Source organism: Staurois parvus, unplaced genomic scaffold (genome assembly GCF_062004578.1).
Source record: "Staurois parvus isolate SC_StPar_1 unplaced genomic scaffold, SC_StPar_1.0 ptg000023l, whole genome shotgun sequence".
NCBI lineage: Eukaryota > Metazoa > Chordata > Amphibia > Anura > Ranidae > Staurois > Staurois parvus.
The window spans coordinates 164799-184104 of record NW_028317819.1 but is presented as its reverse complement, the minus strand read 5'-3'; the positions used below and the strand labels follow the sequence as shown (position 1 = coordinate 184104).

Here is a 19306-nt window from a genome sequence, read left to right as displayed (position 1 = left end):
TCCAAAAATGGGCTGGACAAAAGTATTGGCACCCTTTCACAACTGCGGATAAATAAGAATGTTACAAGCATGTGATGCTCCTGTAAACTCACCTGGGGCAAGTAACAGGTGTGGGCAATATAGAAATCACACCTGAAAGCAGATAAAAAGGAGAGACGTTCACTTAACCTTTGCATTGTGTGTCTGTCTGTGCCACACTAAGCATGGACAACAGAAAGAGGAGACGAGAACTGTCTGAGGACCTGAGAACCAAAATTGTGGCAAAATATCAACAATCTCAAGGTTACAAGTCCATCTCCAGAGAACTAGATTTGCCTTTGTCCACAGTGCGCAACATTATCAAGAAGTTTGCAACCCATGGCACTGTAGCTAATCTCCCTGGTCGTGGACGGATGAGGAAAATTGATGAAAGATTGCAACGCAGAATAGTCCGGATGGTGGATAAGCAGCCCCAAACATGTTCCAAAGACATTCAAGCTGTCCTGCAGGCTCAGGGAGCATCAGTGTCAGCGCGAACTATCCGTCGACATTTAAATGAAATGAAACGCTATGGCAGGAGACCCAGGAGGACCCCACTGCTGACACAGAGACATAAAAAAGCAAGACTACAGTTTGCCAAAATGTACTTGAGTAAGCCAAAAGCCTTCTGGGAAAACGTCTTGTGGACAGATGAGACCAAGATAGAGCTTTTCGGTAAAGCACATCATTCTACTGTTTACCGAAAACGGAATGAGGCCTACAAAGAACAAAACACAGTACCTACGGTAAAATATGGTGGAGGTTCAATGATGTTTTGGGGTTGTTTTGCTGCCTCTGGCACTGGGTGCCTTGACTGTGTGCAAGGCATCATGAAATCTGAGGATTACCAAAGGATTTTGGGTCGCACTGTAGGGCCCAGTGTCAGAAAGCTGGGTTTGCGTCCAAGATCCTGGGTCTTCCAGCAGGACAATGACCCCAAACATACGTCAAAAAGCACTCAGAAATGGATGGCAAAGAAGCGCTGGAGAGTTCTGAAGTGGCCAGCAATGAGCCCAGATCTAAATCCCATTGAACACCTGTGGAGAGATCTTAAAATTGCTGTTGGGAAAAGGTGTCCTTCCAATAAGAGAGACCTGGAGCTGTTTGCAAAGGAAGAGTGGTCCAAAATTCCGGGTGAGAGGTGTCAGAAGCTTATTGATGGTTATAGGAAGCGACTGATTTCAGTTATGTTTTCCAAAGGGTGTGCAACCAAATATTAAGTTAAGGGTGCCAATACTTTTGTCCAGCCCATTTTTGGGGTTTTGTGTGACATTATGTCATATTTGCTTTTCTGCCTCTGTTTTATATTTGTTCCAATACATACAAAGGGAATAAACATGTGTATAGCAAAACATGTGTTAATGCAATACCTTTTTTGTGTGAAATACTTGATTTTCAGGAAAAATATCAAGGGTGCCAACAATTTCGGCCATGACTGTATACTGTATATATATATAATTTTTGTACAAAAAAGAAACAGGATTAGTAATGGCAGACAGTTTTGTGTTGTATGTAAAGGGAAGTTGGTTTCTTGAGTCTTTAAGAGCGGTTATAGGTAGAATTAAAAAAAAACAAAAACAAAATGTTAATCCTGCCAGATATCCAGTGCTGTCCTGTGCTCTGTGTTATCTCAAGTCCTGCAGTGTTCTCAAGCCCCTATCTCAAGTCTTTCAGCCCTGGTTAACACCACAGAGGTTACCTCTGTGAGCAACAGAACACATTCCTCCTATTTAGAAGACGGAGAGGAGGAGGTGTAATGTAGTCCTAACACATTTACTGCCCTAGGGTGACAATGCTGCTACTCCATAGATAAAGTACGAGTGTGCCAGGAAGTCTGGAAAAAGGAAAACTAATACAGCCACAAGGAATGTAAGGCTGCGATATATTGCATTTTTATGGCAGGCTTAAAGGGTTAGTTCACCTTTACCAAAAAACTAATTCTGTACCAAGCCAAAAAAATGCAATATATTGCAGCTTAACGCTAACCTTTAAGATATACATTACAAAATGGCTTTAAGAGCACAAAGAGAAAAAAAATTAAACTTATGAAACAAACATTTCTGCACAAACAAAATGCCACAGTCAAACAATGTTACAAATGTGAGTTTTAGACAGGGTTGTTACAAAGTGAAATCCTCTGAGGTGTCAAGTGAACCATGACACATCTACCATCTATCAGATCAGAGCTGTCATATTTCATAAGACACGGACACAGAAGGAAATTTAATGTAAATAAATACAATCACATTTTTCCCAGCAGTTCACTGTCAACATTATATGTGATATGATGAACTGCCTTTCAATCACTCACAAGTGGAAAAGGACAGAACTGTCACTTCTTGGGGGAGATCAAGAGGGGATTTTTAACCCTGAATAAAAGCTTTCAAATCCAAAGCAATTTTCTTTTGCTTGATAATATTAGATTTAAAGCGGAACTTTACTCACAACAATTGATAAAAAATAATGTTCTTTAGCTAGGAACATACATTCCACATTAATAATTATGCTACCAAAATGAGTGTGTGCTGTAAATTGCCTCCATCATTGTTCATGTTTCTTCTTACTAGAGGCTGCCATTTTGTTGAAGCCCAGGCCCTTACCAGCAGTTAAATCAGAACTAAACCCTCCAATCCTTTACAGCCAAGATAGCTGCCATTAGTTTGATTTGCAACTGCCATGGAGCTGCACATATGATCAGTTATAAAACTAGTCATTTGATGGTTTGACAATTTGGTTGAGAACAGAAGCAAATGTGATAGCATTCCTGGCATGTGCTGGGAATGTAACTGTTTTGAAATGTCAGTGGAAGTTGGGCAGAACTTTGAATTCTGGTGGGTATATCTTTCTACAGTTACAGTTACTACAGTTCATCAGACTTTCAGAAAAACATGTGATTCAACTTGCCAGCATCCATGCAAAAGCTTGAATGCCTTGGATGACTTTCATTCGGACATACCAGTATTTAATATGTAACCACAATGTATGCAGTTATGGAATGGCATGGCTGGTAACAGCAAATGCGCTGTCCTAGGCCCCTTTCACATCTGAGTATTTTGTAGTGCCAAGCTTGAAGCTCCAAAATGCTCAGGGGAAAAAAAGATCAATATTACTCCATGTACTTCAAGACTCCAAGTAGCCTGAAGCAGAACGCCTGAAGCTCAAAAAAGTTTTGAAGCTACTTTTGTACACAAAAGATATATCATAAAATAGTGCCCCGCATATATCTCTATAACCTCATATATGAATTAAAGCATCCAAACCATGAGATTATGCAACAACGGTGAATACACTGAATACAACTTAAAAGTCCATGGTGTGTGCTTGATCCGTGCCTTTATAATTTGTTCACAAACAGGTGTTCTTTATTGCTTATATCCACATATATTCCTATAGGTGCTTCACCAGAGACATACATATATACTCTCACCTCCTTTTATGACCCAAATTGCATAGGTCAAATACCGCCTTTCCCTTTTAACCCGGGTAGGTATACTGCGTAGATTACTCTACTTTCCTCCTCACTCTGCTGCAAACGGTCCCGTCTCCTCTTTATCCCCCAAATCCTCCGCATATGTAAACAGACACGTTTGCCATAGTGTAGTATATAAATATAGCATGATTTATTAAAAAAAAAAAAAAAAAGTGCAGAAGTGTGCCGAGGACACAGGACAGCTCTGAATTTCTGAGATCAGTGTTTTTTTGAGCTTATAAAAACAGAAAATGATAAACCAAAAGGGGGATATTTAGAGTTTACACACAGTTTATGTATTTTAAGCCTTACCATTTCTTTTCTATCACTCTATATTGATCCTTGCCAGAAAGACCACTTGAGTTCCAGGCACGGTTTTTAAATGTCAGTGGGTTAGTAGTTATTTGCCGAAGCACTGTTTGTAAAAAGGCACCTGGATTTAGATGTTCTGGAAGGTCTTGATAGGCTTTAACACTGGGTCCACCAGCATAATTCAGCACTATGCCCAGGAGCTCAACTAATTAGTTCCTGGGCTTAGGCTGGCCATACATTATACAATTATCTGCAGATTTTTGGTTTAGATTTACCAAAAACCATATAATAGGAGGACAAACCTAAACAACACTTTCAGTTGTATCCAATTAGGCAGGCCCTTGCACTACATAGTTGAAGGTAAATCTAAAGGAAATTGGGCAGAAAATCTGCAGATAATTGTATAATGTATGGCCAGCCTTAGGTCAGGGTTTCTCAACCAGGATTCCATAAAGCCTTAGAGTTTCTCCAGAGGTTGCTAGGTGGTTCCTTAAGCAATGACCTATTTCTGCCTCTCAGATAAGTTCCCACTGACACCACTGATCTTTTTTAGCTATCTATAAGAGGGGAAATTATTCCCAATGACCATAAATCCAGGTATGAGATTATCGGACAAATGAAAGTTCATTTTTTTTTGCATGCTAGTCTTTATATCGAAAAATGAAAAGGTTCCTAAAGCAACAAAAAAACTTGTACGACAAAATAAAAATTCTGAGCTGATGTATTGTAGTGTACCTGTAGTGTACCTTAGTATCATGTATCGTACGAGAAACATTTTCATGTCTGATCCATCGGATAATTTTGCACAAAGTGTCCCGATTGGCTCTTGAAAGCTGGGTACTAATGAACAGATTATCATATGATCGTTTCAAAATCTGTATTTTTCGTATGATTTTCTGAATGTGCGTATTTGCCTGTGTAGTGAGCATTCTTCCCACTGACTATCACACTAATGTATCATGAGTTGTAGATATATTTATTTTTAGAACGGATTGCCTGAGACCAGAAAATTATTTCAAGGGTTCCTCTGTGTTGAAAAAATTGAGAAAGGCTGGCTTTCCATAAGAGCTCCTGCATTTTATTAATAATATGACATCACAGTTGACACATTATAGCCAGCAAGAGAATTATATTAATATATACGCACACTATTAATTTATATCTGATCTATACCTATTTCTGGAATTAGTGTTTATTTCAATGTTGCATAATGTATCACCTTCAGAGCAGTTTTTCAAGCGTTTCCTGTTTTTCAAGCATACAGTTCCTCTTTCAAGTAATTTGCAAAAGAAAATTTTCATCTGTCATAACACCTGAGGAAGGAGCTTTGGAGCACCAAAAGCCTGTGTATAATATTTTTAGTTGGCCATTAAAATGGATCACTTTGACAAGGTTTCTACCTTCTCTGCCTCCGTATTTATTCCTGGCTAACATGGCACATCAGCTTTTCTACTTGATAATGTAAAATAATGAGTTTATTAAAGAGACATATTTATTATCCAACACACTGCAGTGAATTCTTTTCACTAGAGTATTTGCTTACTTTAGAAGCAAGAGGGTGATTTAACTCACTGATGCCCACTTGAATTTTGTGAGTTAGGATGTAGCTGTCATTTAAAGTGAACCTGAGTTCTATGCAAGGGTAGGCTCTACAGTGGGCAAGGCAACAGGTTCTCTTTACAAGAACTGTAAGCAGTCAGCATTTTTTGAGCAAGGTACAAGTTTACTGTAGAGTTTCAGACATACTGTATAGCAGATGATTTACTAAAGGCAGTGCAGGTCACCTTGCGCCCAGGGTGAAGATGCTAAATGGCGCCCCCCCGAAGAAAAATGAACATTGTTTTAGCAAAAATCCCTCCCCCCCCCCCCCCCCAAAAAAAAAATTAAAATTGAGCACTAATCTGAATGCTTACCCCCCCCCAAGCATACATTCCCTTTGAAATACAATATTCTCCCCAAACCAAAATTCCCCCTCATAACAGTACAAGGTTCCTTCTTCCAAAGCAATCTCCATCATAAAAGCCTTTCCCTTCCTAAATCCCCCTCTCCTAGCAGAAATCCTTCACCCCTCCAATTTCCTCCAATCCCCATCTTCCAGCACCCCCCCCAAAAAAACTATTTCCCCTTCTAGCACAAATCCTCCCCTCAAATTCACCCTAACATAAATCCCCCTTCTAGCACAAATCTCCCCTCCCAAATCCCTCCTAGCACAAATCCTCTTCCACCATCCTTCCTCTCAACACAAATTCCCCCTAAATCACCCTTCCAAGCACACCTCCAAATCCCCCCCAGCACACATCTTCTCCCCTCCACGAATTTCCCCTCCTATAACAAATCTTACCCTGCCACCCCACAAATTCCCCTCTTAGCACAAATCTCCCTGCCTAGCACAAATCATCCCCCTCACACCGCCCTTCCTAAAACAGCCCCCCCAAATTTCTCCTCCTAATAAAAATTCTCCCCTCCCAAATTACCCCTTTTATCACAACCCCTCCCCATCCTCTCTTCCAGCACAAATCCTTCCATATCACCCCTCCTAGCACATCCTCTACAAATCTCTCCCAGCACAAATACTCTCCTTTCCCCCCAAAGTTCCTCTCCTAGAACAAATCTTATCCCCCCCACCTCCAGCTGTCCCCCAAATTCCCCCTTCCAGCGTGAATCCCCTTCCCCAAACTTGCCTCCTAACACAAAATTTCCCCTCTTCCAGCACAAATCTGCCAGTCCTAGCACATATCCCTCCCCCCAACCCCTCCTCCTATCACTATTCCACTCCCCCCCAGCTCTCTTCCTCGGCACAAATATATGCTACACTGTCCCCCACCCCCCATTCCTAAGGGAAGCTGCTTTGCACAGCTTTGCACAGGACTGAGCAGGGTTTGCTCACCTTCCCCCTACCCACATTCTTTGTTGGGAGGAGATGAGGCAGGTAAGCAAACACTGTAAAGTCCCAATCTGAAAGTCCAGATCGAGGAGCATGGCAGACTGGCAGGCAGTGACAGGAGGGAGAACCTGGAGGGGAGAGAGCACAGCCCGAACCTCCCAGCTCTCTCCTCCTCTCCAGCTCAATGCTGACAGTAGCAGTAACGCTGCTGTCAATAATCAGATTAATGCGGCAAGAAGACTCCACTTGGTGCCCCCCACCTCACCTGATACAACCCTGCCCAGGGCAGCCGCCCCTCCTGCCCACCCCTTGTCCCGGCCCTGACTAAAGGCAAATAGACTTTTCACTGTGCAATGGATTTGCACTTTGCAAGGGAAATTTCCCCAGAGCTTAGTGAATGCAGTAAAACTCTGCTGGCTGCCATCATCCAAACATGTACAAGCAAAAATGCTGGGTTTTTTTTTTGTTTTTGTCTTTTCCTTGCACCTGATTGTGTATTCATTTGCAAAGTAAAATCTCACCACATTTCTTAAACTCTAGGGCAAATTTCCTTCCAAAGTGAACACTCTATTTTCCTTTAGTAAATCAATCCATTGTCTTCCATAAATCAGGGTGTCCAGTATATAACATGTAAGCCACAAAATCACTGTAGGCTGTGATCAGAGGGAATTTCTATGACATCTAAAATGTTCTTATAAGCCCAGGCTGTGAGTCTAAAATTGGATTAGCCTGAGAGACAAACATTGTGCTGTTGTTCATCTTTGGTTCTCACAGTCTAAATTAAGGCAATAAATAAATGACTGATGTTATAAAGCAATACTTCATGGTCTGGATATGTGCCTAAATCCTCTGGCGTTTTCCTACATATGGGAAATTTCCATATTTCTAATATTCGTTCTTAATAATATCATGAAAAAAACATATACATGCACCCTTAATGTAAACCTGTGGCCAACCTATGAGCATTCAAGTATTTACATATTTCTAGCAAGCAGTAAACAAGCTTTGAAAAAAAAAATTCACTGACCTTGGCAGCTGTAGGCACTGTGAAGCAATTCAGAAGCACTGAAGTTCTCCAAATTAGATCACCATGTCCCCCTCCCAGAGCACTTGCTCTGTGTTTACATTACAGATTAGAATGCTGGAAGGCTACCAAGTTACTGCTTAGAGGGAGATCTGATCTGACTCAGGAAAGCATTTCAGTGCTTCTGCTTTTCATTTTGAAGATGGCTTGCTCCACGCTGGCAGCTACAGAGGTCAGTAGGGACTTACTAAAACCCAGCATTTCATATTCCTAAAATGTGCCTGCTGTACCAGGTACTTGTATGCAAAATATCCTGTTTTCTTTGTATTGCTTTCTTTGTGTGAAATCCTTGGTGTTCCTACCAGTCCCTCTGCTTGCCTATTAAAAACTTACCAGTAGGAGAACACACCATGGTCAGTTCTCTAGCTGTGCTGGGAACTCAGCCTGCTCTCCTCCAATGATCAGACTTGTCCTGACAACTGCCCCCCTTCCCCAGGCTTTCACTGAGAAGATAATTGAGCTGCTGTTTCTCCACCCCCAGCTCTTATGCAGCTGAGAACAGAGGGAATGTGATCACTTATAAAAAAGACATTTATAATGTTATTTTATATCCATACACAAATGTTTTGCCTCTCACTGCTATTTTAAACTGAATGGGTTGTTTTACAAGGTGAGGGTTTACAATCACTCTTAACTGCCAGTTCACATATATGCAGATTGGATGCAGTTTGAACCGCATCCGGTCCGCATGACATGTGAAAAACATTGCTTCCTATGGTGCCTGTTCACACTGGTGGTGTGGATTCAGTGCAGTTTAAAAAAAGAGTCCTGTCTGATCTCTGAGCAGTGCCTTCAGGTTCAGGTGAGGATTACAGGCTATTGACTTCTATGGGAACCATTTCTAAACCGCATATGTGTGAATAGGATAAGATCCTGAGCTAATCCTGTCCTGAACCTGATGTAAACCTCACATGAACCGGTGAACTATGGTTGAACTGGATGGACTTTTGTCTTTTTTCAGCCAGACTAACCATGTAACAACTACTGTATCAATTAGCTGTGAAACCTGAGCTTCAATCCGCACTGCATATATGGGAACCAGCTCTAAAGTTCATTGCACCAGAACAGAGCGGCTGATCAATCAGAAGGCATCAAGGCAGCCGCTCAGCATGGAACATGAAAGCTAGTGGGGATCACTGGTGCAGCAGTGTCTAATGCAGTGATTTTCAACTTCTAGAGCAGTCTTTCTCAACCTTCTCAATACAGAGGAACCCTTGAAATAAATTTGCGGTCTCAGGGAACCCCTGCTAAAAATTACTATGTCTACAACTCATAATACATTACAGTAGTGGTTGGTAGGAAGAATCTTACTTACACGTCTGTTTATTGGGATGAATTACCCCATTACAGATAGCTAAAAAGATCATTTGTGTCAGTGGAAACTTATCTGAGAGGCAAAAAATGCTCATTGCTGAAAAAACCCCCTAGCATCTTCTAGAGGAACCCTAGGGTCCCATGGAACCCTGGTTGGGAAACCCTGTTCTAGAGGGATCCCACAGGTATGTTATATGCATTGTTACTGTCCATTGGTCCAAGCTGGATCAATGTAACTATGTAGAAAATGCCATACCTGGAATTCTTCTTTAAGAATAAGTAGATATATGAATGTCAATAGACTGGGCACAATGACACTTTATGTAAAACTGTAACGCAGCTGTGCAGTTCAAACTGAGGATATAATGATTAAAGGATAAGTTCACCTTTTGTAACCCATATTCAGGGTGTAACATGTCACGAGTGTACCGACCCTCACCCCCCCCCCCCCCAATCCTCATTGTGACAGTTAGTGGGAGACCTTCTTCTCCCCTCTAGCTGTCACAATTTTAAAAAAATACGGTCGTGCATAGCTCCACCAGCCCGGCTGAGTCATTCATTCACCGTGTTCTGTAAATGAATGAACTACAAATCACGACGGCTTTTGAGGCTGTCTGCTTGTAGTGCTCAATGAACTACCACGGTGCTGTGGAGCGCTGTGGTAGTTCATTGAGTCTTCCTGTCACTATATCTGCTTGCTCCTACATCCCGTACGGGCAAGCAGATATACTGACAGGTCTGCAGGAGACCTACATGGCACCAGTGATCTGCTGATCGCTGGCGCAATGTTTAGAGGCTCCAGAAACAAAAAATAATAAATGCACATTTTTTTGCCTGCATTTATTGATTTTGGAAAAAGGTGAACTTGTCCTTTAATTGATGTAACTAGGTTTAAAACTACCAGTAGATTCAAGGATATGGGCACATATAAATACATACAAATTTTAATTTATCCTGTTGAAGTTGAGACTGACTCTGTCCCTTTAGTCCTCTCTAACTTTCCCACTAAGGTCTTACCTAACATAAAAAAATCAGGAAATCTTAGGTGGCAGTTAGGTCATTCTTTACAGGAAAAGAGAACTTGTTTGTCTTCTTTCACATTGATATTTTTTTAAATATTTTTCTTAGTAAAAATCCTTCAGTTTAAAAGCTTGTAAATGAAAACAATAAATAAATAAATCAAAATGACCACAACCTATCATAGCTTCCCCCTGAGCAAATACAGTCAGGTCCATAAATATTGGGACATTGACACAATTCTAACATTTTTGGTTCTATACACCACCACAATGGATTTGAAATTAAACTAACAAAATGTGCTTTAACTGCAGACTGTCAGCTTTAATTTGAGGGTATTTACATCCAAATCAGGTGAACGGTGTAGGAATTACAACAGTTTGCAAATGTGCCTCCCACTTGTTAAGGGACCAAAAGTAATGGGACAGAATAATAATCATAAATCAAACTTTCACTTTTTAATACTTGGTTGCAAATCCTTTGCAGTAATTTACAGCCTGAAGTCTGGAACACATAGACATCACCAGACGCTGGGTTTCATCCCTGGTGATGCTCTGCCAGGCCTCTACTGCAATTGTCTTCAGTTCCTGCTTGTTCTTGGGGCATTTTCCCTTCAGTTTTGTCTTCAGCAAGTGAAATGCATGCTCAATCGGATACAGGTCAGGTGATTGACTTGGCCATTGCATACCATTCCACTTCTTTCCCCTAAAAAACTCTTTGGTTGCTTTTGCAGTCTGCTTTGGGTCATTGTCCATCTGCACTGTGAAGCGGCGTCCAATGAGTTCTGAAGCATTTGGCTGAATATGAGCAGATAATATTGCCGAAACACTTCAGAATTCATCCTGCTGCTTTTGTCAGCAGTCACATCATCAATAAATACAAGAGAACCAGTTCCATTGGCAGCCATACATGCCCACACCATGTCACTACCACCACCATGCTTCACTGATGAGGTGGTATGCTTAGGATCATGAGCAGTTCCTTTCCTTCTCCATACTCTTCTCTTCCCATCAATCTGGCACAAGTTGATCTTGGTCTCATCTGTCCATAGGATGTTGTTCCAGAACTGTGAAGGCTTTTCTAGATGTCGTTTGGCAAACTCTAATCTGGCCTTCCTGTTTTTGAGGCTCACCAATGGTTTACATCTTGTGGTGAACCCTCTGTATTCACTCTGGTGAAGTCTTCTCTTGATTGTTGACTTTGACACACATACACCTACCTCCTGGAGAGTGTTCTTGATCTGGCCAACTGTTGAAGGGTGTTTTCTTCACCAGGGAAAGAATTCTTCGGTCATCCACCACAGTTGTTTTCCGTGGTCTTCCGGGTCTTCTGGTGTTGCTGAGCTCACCGGTGTGTTCCTTCTTTTTAAGAATGTTCCAAACAGTTGTTTTGGCCACGCCTAATGTTTTTGCGATCTCTCTGATGGGTTTGTTTTGTTTTTTCAGCCTAATGATGGCTTGCTTCACTGATAGTGACAGCTCTTTGGATCTCATCTTGAGAGTTGACAGCAACAGATTCCAAATGCAAATAGCACACTTGAAATGAACTCTGGACCTTTTATCTGCTCATTGTAATTGGGATAATGAGGGAATAACACACACCTGGCCATGGAACAGCTGAGAAGGCAATTGTCCCATTACTTTTGGTCCCTTAACAAGTGGGAGGCACATATGCAAACTGTTGTAATTCCTACACCATTCACCTGATTTGGATGTAAATACTCTCAAATTAAAGCTGACAGTCTGCAGTTGAAGCACATCTTGTTCGTTTCATTTGAAATCCATTGTGGTGGTGTATAGAGCCAAAAATTTTAGAATTGTGTCGATGTCCCAATATTTATGGACCTGACTGTATAATGAATGATGACAGCAAATCAGCTCCCTCATTCAATAACCCACAAATAAACACTATTTGCGCAAGGTTTTTATACTATATTGCCCCTGCTTTCATGGTTTCCTTCCACAAACCAAAGCAACACTGCTAGTTGCCCCTCAATGGGTACAACTGTGCGTGTGCACATGCGGCTGAAGTTTGGGCATTGGCTTGTGAACACTGTAAATTTGGAAAAAAACCCTTGCACGCTGCTATATAACCTTACATTCTAGCAAACTTTTGCATAAAAAAACAGGGATTTTTGTGTCACGTATATTGTAATAAATGTCCAAACTGGCCAATCCTTCTCTGGCCAGTACCTACTTTACTTTGCCAAATAAATTTGATTGTGACCTCCTTATGGGCATTGAAGGGAAGAGCTCAATATTGTCTGAAAGTGCTATGGAAAAAGTTCAGCGTATATAGTTAACTACATAAATAAGTCTAAGAATAGGACATTTATTATGAAAGGTCTTACCTAATTTGCTACTGAAATCTCACTTCGTCATTGCCAAAACATCCAGTTATGCACCACTTCTAGCTTGCTCTAAATGTAAAAATACAACCAGCGCAACTTTCTTCACAAAACACACTGGGGTTTATTTACTAAAGCTGGAGAGTGCAAAATCTGGCTCACTTCTGCATAAAAACCAATCAGCTTCCTGGTGTTATTGCCAAAGCCCAACTGAATAAGCTAAGGTAAGCTGATTGGTTTCTATGCAGAAGTGAGCCTGATTTTGCACTCTCCCACTTTAGTAAAGAAACCCCAATATACTACCAAATGTTTGTGAACACGTAGCCATCACAGCTATATGGGCTTGCTGAATTTTTCCTTTCAAAAACATAGGCATTATGATGGAGTCCCTCTCTTTTCAGCTAAAACTAAAACAGGGGTTTGACTGTGGGAATTAGGTACTCATTTAGCCAAAATGGCACTTATGAGGTCAGGTAATAATGTTGGATGGGGAGACCTGGTTCAAAACTGGCATGTCAACTAATCCCAAAGGTCTTCAACAAAGTTGAGGTCAGGGCTCTGTATGGGAAAGTTAAGTTCCTCCACACCAAACTCATTGTATCTTGTCTTTATGTACCTGGATCACAGGGGCAAAGTTATAGTGGTTATGTTGGAGCAAGAAATGTCTCCCCAAACTGCTGCCACAAGGTTGGGTGTGCACAATGGTTTACCAGTACTCTTTACTGGTAACTTCATTTGGAGAGATATGGCTTATTTTTGCATAGTGAAAAATATTTGTATGTGGCTAAATTTCAAAGCAGGCCTTCGATTCATCTATCAATTTAATTCTCTGTCAGCAAAGATTGAAGTTTAGTCAGCATATATTACTGATTTATTATGCTAATGGTTTTATATAAGTTCCTCTTACCTGATTATCTAAATTAGCATTCATTTTGTCTGACATTATTTTCACTTTAAGTACACAAAACTCTCGGACCTTTTGAATCTTGCAGAAACCTGGTACTTCTGGAATATTAAAGGGAAAATTGTACAAATTTAGATTGAATCTGAGACAACTTAAGGGTCTTATATTGCTCTAGAGGTTAGATTGAAGGGCAGGAAAGGTGATTGAAGGGCAGGAAAGGTGATTGGTAAGACAGCAGATTACTCACTAAGGACAACAAGCAATGAGATATCTGCCTGTCTGTGAAAGAATAGCATGCCTGATCAGCCATAGTTTTTCTCAGAATTTTTTCACAGTTTACAGGTGTTGGTGGCTTACACTTAATGAAACATTTCCTTTTTTTCATAGAACAGGGATCAATCAAAGATAGCTCACACAGAGACAGGCGCTATATATAATATTAAACAATCTTAGCAGTAGGAAAGTGCCTAAGCCTAAATCAACCTCAGGGAAGCACTGCATTGATTCTAGAGATATACACAATATAAAAGAACACTATAGGAAAAAATATTGTATTGTGGTGACTATATGTGGCTAATAACTATAATGATATTAGTCAGTATATGAATTCTTGTTTTTAGATTCCTTTCATTATATTTTTTCCACATTTATATGCAGGATATGCTGTCCAGCAAAGGTGACAGTTAGAGCAGCAACAAACCATATAACACTGCTAAGGGTGCATATTGGCCCAGGAAGTGGGTTAAGCTGACCTTGGTAAGATTTCTCAAAAACGTCCCATGGGCTCTGCCAAATCATTGGACCTACTGTCTCAAGGATAGATTCCAGTGGTTTGGAGTAGAACTGAACCCAAAACTTCTTTCTCATTTTGGATAACGTAAAGGAGGATTATAGCCAAAGGCATAACTAGAACCTTCAGGGTTCCAGTGCAGGAAACCATAAAAGGCCCCCTTGGCCCCTTGTCAGGGTCCCTCCCACTGATCTTGGAGCCCTGTATTCCCATCCTGGGACACTTTATTACACTCCTGCAGGGGGCCCCCTTTCTGGTGTCTTGCTACCCCCCCCCCACCCACAGTGGCAGAACGCCAGGGCCCGGTCGCAAGTGTGACTATTGCATCCCCAGTAGTTCTGCCACTGGTGTCATGTCAATAGTTTTTATTTTTCCTATTTTTTTCTATTGTTTTTCTACCATATTTATTTATTTGTAAACAATTTTATTTTTTACTATTTAAAAAAAAAACATTTTAGGACCCCTGTGGTGGGAATTGATGAAATATCAAGGGTCTAAACAGACCTCTGATGTTTCACCTTTGAGACAGAGAAAAGAGATTGAGGACACCTCAATCTCCATCTCTGCAGCCTAAAATGAATGAACAGGAATAGCTTCCCGTTCTTTCATAAACGGAAGCATAGTAAACACAGTTTACTATGCCTCAGCTATGAATAATAAAAAAAAAAACTCAGTCAGTTATCAGTACCAACACTGACTTTATTCATTAAGACAAGGAAGGGGCTAAGTGTACAGGGGCAAGGGGGGGACGGGACACACAAATACCTCCCTGAAGCATGGGGCCTGGTGGCAATCATGACCCCTATGTGTACGCCCCTGGTTATAACCCGTGAGGTATTTTTATTGCCATCTGTGGCCCATTGAGGATATTCCCTTCACTTCCTTTACCACAGCTAAAACAGGAAGTGGAAGGAAATCAGCAGGGTCACCAGAAACAGTGTCCCCACTGGAACCCCCCCTCTATTCCTATTCTGATGACTAATCTAAATTTGGGATTTCTCCCACTTTCACTCTGTGATAATGGTCACCAGGACAAAGAGAACGGGCAACCTCCCTAACAAAGAAGCAGACGGCAATCAAAACCTTACAGGTGTACTAACTCCTCTTTACACTATATAAAACAAATAAAAAGTTCTGCCTTCATGTATATTTAAACCTTTTTTTTCCCTAAAAAAAATCTTTTATCATGTACTCTTTGCATTGCTTCCTTTGTGTGAAATCCCTGGTGTTTGTCGGTTCTGCTGATTTCCTATTAAAACCTGACCACACTAGGCAGGAGAGCACAGCATGGTCAGTCCTCTTGTTGTGCTGAAAGCTAATTTAGTTATCAGACTTGGGTTGACATGCCTCTCCCTGCACAGCCATTCACTGGGAAGATCTGTGTACTGCTGTTTTTCCTCTATCAGCTCTTATCCAGCTGAGAAGAAAGAGTATGCGATCACTTATAAAAAAAAGGGGGTAATGCTAGTGACAGACTACAACATAAATGCCATTTTATTTTTTTTGCCTATAGTTACATTTTAATTATAGGATGCTACACTTAGTTACCTATGTTATACTTGTGTCTCAGCAAGCACAGAATCTCTGGATGACGGATTACAAATATATATCTAGAAAAAAAAGACAAAATAGACTGGTATAAATATATTCACAAACAATGGTGCCTTCTGTATAGTAATCTATAATATCTATGGGCATAAAGTTTAAACCAAATACAAAACAAAAAATGTCATGACAATAAAAGGCATACTAAACTTTTCTAAAATCATCTTTATCCCCATTTTGTAAAGGAATATTCAGTGATAGGAGAAGTAAATCCAGATTATACAGGATCTGTGATTCCATCCAGGAAGTTGTGCAGTAGCCCGCAGTGACCCCACCATGTGACCTTCCAGCAAAGGATTTGCTTAAGTGCTGAAACGTGCATTTGTGATGCAGCAATGTACAATCATTTACGTCATATTACTGACCCAAATTCTGTAGTGGGTCACAAAGGCTTCCCTATGCATTACATTTGTGAATATAATTGTGGCAGACGTATCTATCGATCATTTGGAATTTTTAACCGTGCAATAAAATGCTTGTATTCATTCCAGCTGGAAACATTTCAGCTCGCAACTATTTTTTTTATAATCTGTGCTACTGCCATTTGGAAGCCATGCTCCCTGGCTATTTAAGGAAGTTCTCCTGCAAAACAGAGACTCTTTCTACATCATTACAGTTCAGTGCCTGTTTGTTTTTTTTGACACCTTCCCTAAAAACCAGCCTCAGAACTACACAGAACAGCTGGTCCCTGAAAAGGGCTGAACCTTCAAAACTTCCTCAGTTTTTCTACAGACATTAGAGCACAATTACACTGCATCTGAGCACCATAAACCAAAAATGTATTTTAATAATTAATTTAACTCATTTTTAGTATTCAAAGCAAACTCTCGCAACCATCCAGGTCTGTATGCTTTATTTTGCTGAGAAATCACTTTGAAAAGCACCCCCTGGCATTTCTGGCTGTGGATATCTTAAGTAAAGGCAGGTGATTCATGCAGAAGGTACTTCCTGGAATTCATCTGCTCTTACCTCAGGCATGCAGGCAGAAGGGTGTGCTTAGCTGAGACAATCCCTCCTCCCCTCCTGAACACTCCTGGGATGTATGACACCATTTGCCTAAGCCAGAAACCAAGAAGTAATTGAAGAAATGTAAAAAAAAAAAAAAAAAAAGTTTAAAAAGAGTAAATATGGTATACTTTCCTATCTATTTACTAATGCTAGCAGCATAGCATTAAAAATAGTCAATGTTGTTCGAGAGAGCGGAATTCTACTTTAAGTAGCTGAAGGCTGTAAATAACTAAACAGTCAAATTCTATGATTAATTGAGAAGTTTGAAGGACAACTTTATTGTAATGAAGTTGTCCATCAAAAAAAAAAATTAAAAAAATTAAAAAACACAACAATATAGCCAATATAATTGCTATACAATCCATGCTGTAAATTAATCTTAATAAAAACGTGATGTAATTTTCTGTAAAATTCAATGCAATATGGCAACCTGGAGGCGTTCTGTACACAGATGGTGTACAGAACGCTCCCCAGAAATGTCATGTCCTGCTGTGTGATTGGCTCACTGATTTTCCCAGAAGTCTGCACTAAAATACAGGTTGGATTGTAGGCATACAGATTGTACCCCCTGCAATAAGAATTTTAGTTATAGTTAGATCTGCCTAGGGGTTAAAGGCTCAAGGATTTTTTACTCTAATGCATTCTAATGCAGCGGGCTCCAAACTTTCTAAACAAAGGTCCAGTCCTTCAGACTTTAGGGGGGCCAGACGGTGGCTACTGGGAGTAGAAAAGGTCCCGACGTCAGTAGGAAGAGACCATGCTCATTGTTGTGTCAGTAGGAGGTATAGTACCCCAAGGGCCAGATAAAAGCAAGCAAAGGGCCGCATCTGGCCCTCGAGCCGCAGTTTGGAGATCACTGCATTAGGGTAAAAAAACCTATAGTATCAGCTCTCCCCCAGCACCCCCCTAAATACTTGCCTTGCTCCTCTTTCAATCCAGCGCTGTGCCCAAGGGCAGCATCGCTGCTTTCTCTTTCTCCTCATGGGCACAGAGGCAACAGTGGGAGCCATTGGCTCCTGCTGATGTCAGTCAAATCCTGTGAGGAGGGAGGGGGCAGGGACAAGTTGTGCTGTGTGTGTCTATGGACACACAAAATCTAGCTCAGGAGAACCTCGAAGCTGTGCCACCATAAGAAGTGGCTTCCTATGGTAGCACACTGAGAAGAGAAATCTCCTGTACTATGTCCGCAGTCTCTGGTCATCCCCTGTACTGTGTCCACAGTCTATGGTCATCCCCTGTACTGTGTCCACAGTCTATGGTCATCCCCTGTACTGTGTCTAGTCTCTGGTCATCCCCTGTACTGTGTCTACAGTCTCTGGTCATCCCCTGTACTGTGTCCGCAGTCTCTGGTCATCCCCTGTACTGTGTCCACAGTCTCCGGTCATCTCCTGTACTGTGTCCGCAGTCTCCGGTCATCCCCTGTACTGTGTCAGCAGTCTCTGGTTATCCCTGCACTGTGTCCGCAGTCTCTGGTCATCTCCTGTACTGTGTCCGCAGTCTCTGGTTATCCCTGCACTGTGTCCGCAGTCTCTGGTCATCTCCTGTACTGTGTCCACAGTCTCTGGTCATCCCCTGTACTGTGTCCACAGTCTCTGGTCATCTCCTGTACTGTGTCCGCAGTCTCTGGTCATCTCCTGTACTATGTCCGCAGTCTCTGGTCATCTCCTGTACTATGTCCGCAGTCTCTGGTCATCTCCTGTACTGTGTCCGCAGTCTCTGGTCATCTCCTGTACTGTGTCCGCAGTCTCTGGTCATCTCCTGTACTGTGTCCACAGTCTCTGGTCATCTCCTGTACATATTTCCACTCCTGCAGCTGCTCCCCCCCCACCCTCAACTGCGAGCCAGGGATCTTCTCCCTGCATCTGATGTAATTATTTGAAAAGAGCATAGCCATGTGGGGCTCCGCCCACATGACTGCAACATTCATTCACAGAGTTCTGGTGAGTGCTCTAAGTAGTTAATTGATTCTGTCATTATGTAACTTCCTGCCCATATGAGGTACAAGCAGAGAGCTTACAGTGACAGTCTGCAGGAGCCCTGCATTGTACCTGGGATCTGCTGATCATAGGTGCAATGCTTTCCAGGCTCTTAAAAAAAAAGAAAAAGTAAATGCACATTTTCCCTACCTGCAACAGAAAAATTATTTATATATATATACACTATATTGTCAAAAGTATTGGGCCGCCTGCTTTAACACACACATGAATATTAATGGAATCCCAGTCTTAGTTTGTAGGGTTCAATATTGAGTTGGCTCACCCTTTGCAGTTATAACAGTTTCAACTCTTCTGGGAAGGCTGTCCACAAGGTTTAGGAGTGTGTCTATGGGAATGTTTGACCATTCTTCTAGAAGTGCATTTGTGGGGTCAGGCACTGATGTCGGATGAGAAGGCCTGGCTCACAGTCTCCACTCTAATTCATCCCAAAGGTGTTCTATCAGGTTGAGGTGAGGACTCTGTGCAGGCCAGTCAAGTTCCTCCACCCCAAACTCACTCATCCATGTCTTTATGGACCTTGCTTTGTGCACTGATGTGCAGCCATGTTGGAACAGGAA

General features: G+C 41.4%; 1 protein-coding gene across 6 annotated transcripts in view; it reads right to left on the bottom strand.

Annotated features, from left to right (window-relative positions):
• Positions 1 to 19306, bottom strand: part of DTX3 (deltex E3 ubiquitin ligase 3) — a 175029-nt gene that overhangs the window by 53482 nt on the left and 102241 nt on the right. For 2 of the 6 annotated variants that reach the window (XM_089692575.1, XM_089692581.1), the window contains exons 4-5: positions 15688 to 15749; positions 13353 to 13450 (exon numbers count right to left, since the gene is read on the bottom strand). The exons of 3 other annotated variants lie outside the window; for them this stretch is intronic. The gene's annotated coding sequence lies outside the window, so the exon portion shown is untranslated. The remainder of the gene's footprint in view (positions 1 to 13352; positions 13451 to 15687; positions 15750 to 19306) is intronic. One more of the 6 variants, XM_089692590.1, reaches the window with a different exon arrangement.